This window comes from Festucalex cinctus, chromosome 5 (assembly GCF_051991245.1).
Source record: "Festucalex cinctus isolate MCC-2025b chromosome 5, RoL_Fcin_1.0, whole genome shotgun sequence".
Lineage (NCBI taxonomy): Eukaryota > Metazoa > Chordata > Actinopteri > Syngnathiformes > Syngnathidae > Festucalex > Festucalex cinctus.
Window position 1 is genome coordinate 7,555,001 of NC_135415.1, and position 5,793 is coordinate 7,560,793.

Here is a 5,793-nt window from a genome sequence, read left to right on the forward strand (position 1 = left end):
GCCATGATTGGTCATTACCTATACTTCTTCAGGACAGGTGATCAAAGGTGGTCATCATCAGGTGACAAAAAGTAGAAAAACTACTTTTTAAAGGTATTAATTGTACATGAAAAATAATGAAGTTACCACATTAATTACAAACAAAATATAAACTTTTTACTGCTGAAAATGGCTCAATGAGACAACTATCCTTTTAATACTAATTTATTCAATGGACAGTGTGTACGATTTGGTGCCTTTTAGTGGTGAACTAAAAATGCATTCATTTTAAAAACCAGCTATTAATTCCAATAATATGCAAACAAAAAAAAGCACATCAATTTACATTGTTTTTATAATCATAATTATAGTCATCACAAATGATATACAGTAGGATGCTGATGCGTTTTGCTGCAATCTTTCTGCTCTGAATACCCGAAGGAGAATAACTTCGGGAGCGTAGTTATGCTGCATTCGAGGATGGTCGGAAGTCGGACTTTTCCAAGTTCAAACCAGGAAGTGTGTACGGGAACGCCCCCTTGAACTCAGAAATTCCACTTGCGAAGTCGGAAAAAAAAAAAAAGGACCCCGACTTCACCGACGGACTACAAGTGACGTCACTCTACAATGGTTTCCCCTTTGGAAACACAGACCGTGAATGGTAAAACACAATTTACTTGAGTATAAAACTAGATAGCTTTCGTCATTCATAAATATTCAAAATAGCTTCACGTAACGCCACATACGCGACAGTATGCCACTATGTCCCGGCATGAAATTATACAGTGAACTACTGAACTGTATGGAATGCTTATGAAATAAGATAAAAACAATAAACGAAGCAAAATTACGAGAAGGTAAGTTTGCTGGAGGACCCAAAATAAAAGGCAATTTACCACTATCCGCCATTTTGGTTGTTTACTTTCGCCTCAAACACTTTTAGGTCGGAACTGGGAAAAACCAACTCTGATACCAACTCCGACCATCCTCGAATGCAACATTAGCCTCTGGTGTTAGTTGCAGCTAGTGTTGGACTCAATGGGTCAACTGCCACTTACCTTGCACAGCTGGGGTCTGCAGGTGGTCATCACCGAGTCCCGCGATTCAGGCTCCCGCCTCTTTTTTTCGCCTCTATTCTGCTTTTGCTAGCTTTTCCCGCTCTCCACTCTTGTTAGCTACCCCAGCAAATTCTTGCTAACTACTCTTCCTCGCTGCTCTCGCTAGCTCCTGCTCACTGGTCTGATCGCTCATTCGCTCCAAATAATAATTGGTAGTAAATGTTGATAGTCTTGCGAAGTGTGGTCTCTCTGAGGCACTGTAGTGCATTTTATGTTTGTTTTGTTGTGTTTCTGTAAAGCGCTTTGTGACAGCTCAGGCTGTTTGAACGCGCTATATGAATAATGATGACGTGACGTGCTTAAAAATCGCTGCATTCTATTAGTTCACCATTACACGGTACTAAATCCTACACACTGTCACTTTAATATACATTTAAGCTTATGAGTCACTCCTCCTGGCTGATGTACTCCATAACAAAAGTTAATTCATTTCCGGTTCAGATTCAGTTTAACGAGTATGACTCTTACTCAAGAGTTCATACACTTATTAATTTTACTGCAATTTTGCTGTTAAAAGTTAGATATGGAAGCTTTAAAGCATCGATCTTAATTGTGCCGTGTCAATCTTAGGTTAGCTTAGCATTTAGCATTGATTCTCCATCTTTTCTCATCATCCCTTCGTGTGTAGGCTATGTTATAAATGTGTCTTATTCGCCGCCACGTGTTGGGCTTTTAAACTTCTATGTATAATAATCACACACTAGCACAAAATTTGTGAGTGCTGTTGTCTCCTCCTGCTGTTTAGCTGTCACAACCTTTGAGTTGAGCCTGCTATTTTGGAGAAAAGCCTACATTTGGCAGATCCTATTTAGGCAGATTCAAAAATCCACGTCCAGCTGTCAGCATGCGTCAAGGGTGACTCTCTTGATTGTCCCACCAGATACACGACTGCAGTGGTTTCCCAGTCCAACGTCCATCGTTCTTTATCATGCGCACAATGCCCACTATGACACCGTGCGTCCATGCCTTTTCTCCCCGTCACTTAACTTTCATTGTGATTTCCTTTAACATTGAAATTTGGTGCTTGCAGGAACAAGGAGCTGCTGTCAGAGGGTTGTTAAGCAGTACGCAACAAATGCTGGTGGGGGATGAGTTGAATTTTCACTCCAGAGTTGCGCTGTAAGCTCTTTCCCCCTCAAAGACTCCACAGATGAACCAGTGGTACGGCTTGCAAGGTACTGGTTGGAATTTTTCTTATTTTAAGTGATCTCCTCTTAGGCTACATGAGTGGAAACTCATTTGCTGTGAAGGGTTTCCCAAATAAAACATGCCACAGGGGAGCAAAATACTGTATTTGGAGGTGTAGTTTGTTATGTTAAGCTATGCATCAAAACATTGAGTCGGGCAGATCTGTGTGGGCATATACTTGGTAGTGTGTCTGTTTGTATGGCTCTAAGCACTGCAGCATGCATGAATTCAGTTTCAGTGTGCAGTTTCTGTGTTCATACGCAGATGCGTGTGCACGCATGTGTTTGTGGCCCAGGGCGAAATCCCCGATGATGTCAAACAGCAAAGTAATGCATGGCCTTCCAATGCAGAACATTGGGTTAATATGATATACAGTGACCACACACTAAATACTGTTTGTATCGGCCCGGCCGATTATCAGTGCCGATATTTGTCATTTTTGCAAACACGGCATTGGCCTTTTTGCTAATCTGAAAGCCAATAAAGCTGTGATCTCAATGAGTAGTGATTGCTTGCGAACGTAGCGAATATAGGGTTCTCATTAGGATTTGTAAAATGATCACAGACAGCTTTTACTTGTCGCAAATTTCAAACATGTTCAGACAATTTTTCACTGACCTTTTATGAACCCTGACAAAATCCCCGAATTAGTTACATTTGCATGCATTTCTCGTTCAGTGGGACACAAGGATGGATTTCCGCTTCATGAAAAATTATGTTTACACTGGGAACTTCCTACACTTTTTTTTAAGAAAGCTGAGATTTTGCAAAACTTTATTTACAGTAGAAAACTTTAGGGAACTATTGCTTAGTTTTTATTAATTTAGCTTAACACATACTGATGATCCTGGAAGCTCCCTGCAATTTTTGTTGTAATATTTAAATAAACCTGTCAATTCTTTAATATTTTTTAAAATAAAAGAAAAAGTATTTTTAAAAAATGATACTCATATTTTCTCTTTTACTATATTAATATTAGCTTGAAATATCAGTTATTAGTCTCCTTGACTGCTAATAATCAGTATCAGCCTTGAAAAAAAACAAAACAAAAAACAAAAAAACATATTGGTCTATCACTCCTAAACACATTTTTATGGTTAATAACATTTTTAAGAATCATGGATTATGATATGGTGCCAGCACATATACAACTGTCTCGACCCTGGTTTTCCACAGTTTTATGCTAAATGTACAAAGTACTAAACTAGTCCCTGCCCAGATGTCAATCAAATATCACATCTACAGGTGGTGGGAGATTTGTTGATGGCAGGTGGGCAGTTGATGGTCAGTGAAGGAGGTACTTTGCTAAAGCTAGCTAGTTACCTAGCCGGATGGATGGATGGATGGATGGATGGATGGATGGATGGATAGATAGATGGAGTGACCTAAAAAGGCTCCATCACCAGGAGGCATGGAGTCAGCCAGATAAATAGACAGACCTTTAAAGAGCGCCACAAAGCGTCTTCCACAACTAGTCCAGACGGGTTGTCTGCATGTGAGGGCGGCGAAGAGATGAGATGGAAGAATGGAGGGCACCATAAAGAGAGACAGACAGGAAATGAACGCCAAGAAAGCGGGGTGTGCGCAGGAGATCGAGGCTTCGCCTGTCTTGGCCTTAATGGTCCAAATGAGGCGGCTGGGGGTGGGTGCGAAGGGGCGGTGGGGGTGTGCTATATGCGTGGTGAGACTTCAAGGATGTGGGGATCTAGAAGGGAGAGAGTCTGAGCCCAAAGACAGAGGCAGACCAGGGCTAAGTGAGTCAGGCTCAACACCATATGAGCTGGCAGCTTGTCACATTCCAGACCGTCACTGGGGGACTTGATAGCAGAGACTGTTTGACCACAGAGCAGCTTCCATCACTTCAAATGCACAAACATACTTGAAATGGTCGTAAAAGTTTAGGTTTCCTCCCAGAAAGCTGCCTGAAGACATTCTCAGCACAAATGTATAATTCAAAGATATTGCAAAAACTATTACAGGTGTAACAAAAAACAGATTGGAATCAGAAATTTGGTTTTGATTTGTCCTTGAATCTGAAGCCAAATAAGAATAATTGTGAACAGATGTATGAGAGTGCACTCTCATATGACTATGGCTGACAATCTCAACAGGAGGCTGGTGTGTGACGACGGTGGATGGGTGCAGATTCCTAGAATATTTAAGAAAATATTTTCATGTTCAAAGCTGTTTATGCAGCCATGCCCAGGTCCTGCACATTTTACTCTCTCATTGGAATATTCATGCCAATTAAAAGGCAGTGTCTAAAAATAGGAAGCTATGATTTTGTTAGCGGGGATCCTGAAAATTAGTTGTGTATTATTAATGAAACGAGGACAGAAATGACAATTTATCCTTAATTCAATCAGTGGGGAGGACTCACCCAAATCTTTGCATTTCAGAAAAACTTTATTTTTGAATTGTCATGTCTACATACATTTTCAGATGTACATATCTTTACTGCCTATAAATCTACACTGCACATACATATATATGCAAATGATGTCCTGAGTTTGTTTGGGGTATTCGTGTTATTTTATTGTAAGATGGCAAAAAAAAACATCCAAAGTTATCAAAGCATGATTAAAGAATATATTGAGACAAGCCATAACTTACCGTAGCTGTTTATGTGAAAGACTAAGGGGAAAAGTGTTTGGATCTAAATTTTGGGGGCAATATTACTAATTTAAAAACATAATTCAACTGAACTAATATATACACGACCTTGAAGGATAAACAATATATTTATTGTGAATTACAAACACACAAAATCTGACTGGACCCTGCTTGAAATGTGTAATGATGTAATCTCCCTCGCTTGTTGTGGGCTGTCTGAGCTCATTTCGGTCTTGCTTTTTTTTTTATTATTATTATTATTATTTATTATTATTATTTTTGTTTTGTTTTGTTGGTGTTCATTTTTTGATTGATGGATCTTTTATACATTCATTGAAAAATTGTGAACTATGAAATATGTTAACATACTAGACAAAATGCAATTTCTGGGGAAATTGCGTGGGAATGCTGAAAGCTGAATGCTAAGATAAGATTTGAATGCATTTGGAATGCTTATGAAGTAAATGGAGAGATAAATTATGAAATTATGACACTTTAGCAACTGTGCCACCGAGCAGTATCAGACACCTGGTAATGATGATAAGTGGGCGTGGAAAGTGATACATGGGAAAAAGTTCAATGTCAGTCCCATTGGAAATAAATGTGGACACGTTGATATTAAACGTTTGAAATTGTGCAAATACTGTAAGTAATGTAATCAGACAATATATATCCAGGGAGGCGTGAATTTTTGAAGCTAGTTGAAATTTGAACAATGTAAATTGTAAGTATTATGTGGGAGTTGTTTGGCGGCAAAAAAGTGTGGAGAATAAAAATCACAATAACATATGTGGGAATGCTGAAGCATTCCCATAATGATATACGTATATTGGTTCAATAGAAACTGACACATATTTTTCCCATTTTTAAAATGGCTGGGTTTTTTTGGGGTTTT

At 39.0% G+C, this 5,793-nt stretch overlaps 1 long non-coding RNA gene across 4 annotated transcripts in view; it reads left to right on the forward strand.

Annotated features, from left to right (window-relative positions):
• LOC144019376 (uncharacterized) overlaps nt 1-3,207 on the forward strand; it is an 18,823-nt gene extending 15,616 nt beyond the window's left edge. For all 4 annotated transcript variants that reach the window (XR_013283646.1, XR_013283647.1, XR_013283645.1 and 1 more), the window contains one exon: nt 2,128-3,207. This is a non-coding gene — a long non-coding RNA (uncharacterized LOC144019376). The remainder of the gene's footprint in view (nt 1-2,127) is intronic.
• Nucleotides 3,208-5,793: the final 2,586 nt, after the last annotated feature.